The following is a 466-nucleotide window of genomic DNA, read 5'->3' as shown; positions in this document are numbered from 1 at the left end:
TCCAGTGTTAAGGGGTTGGCTCATGAGGACAGACTGAGTAGACAGGGATTATATTTATTGGAATTTAGAAGAATGAGGGGGGATCTTATAGAAACATATAAAATTATGAAAGGAATATATAAAATAGAAGTAGAAAGGATGATTCCACTGGCGGGTGAAGCTAGGTCAAGAGAGCATAGTCTCAAAATTAGGGGGAGCAGATTTAGAACTGAATTGAGAAGGAACTTCTTTGTGCGTGGGAAATCATGTCTCACAAACTTGATTGAGTTTTTTGAAGAAGTAACAAAGAAGATTGATGAGGGCAGGGCAGTAGATGTGATCTATATGGATTTCAGTAAGGCGTTCGACAAGGTTCCCCATGGGAGACTGATTAGCAAGGTTAGATCTCATGGAATACTGGGAGAACTAGCCATTTGGATACAGAACTGGCTCAAAGGTAGAAGACAGAGGGTGGTGGTGGAGGGTT

Source organism: Chiloscyllium plagiosum, chromosome 34 (genome assembly GCF_004010195.1).
Source record: "Chiloscyllium plagiosum isolate BGI_BamShark_2017 chromosome 34, ASM401019v2, whole genome shotgun sequence".
Classification (NCBI taxonomy): domain Eukaryota; kingdom Metazoa; phylum Chordata; class Chondrichthyes; order Orectolobiformes; family Hemiscylliidae; genus Chiloscyllium; species Chiloscyllium plagiosum.
Note: the sequence above shows the minus strand (reverse complement) of the source record.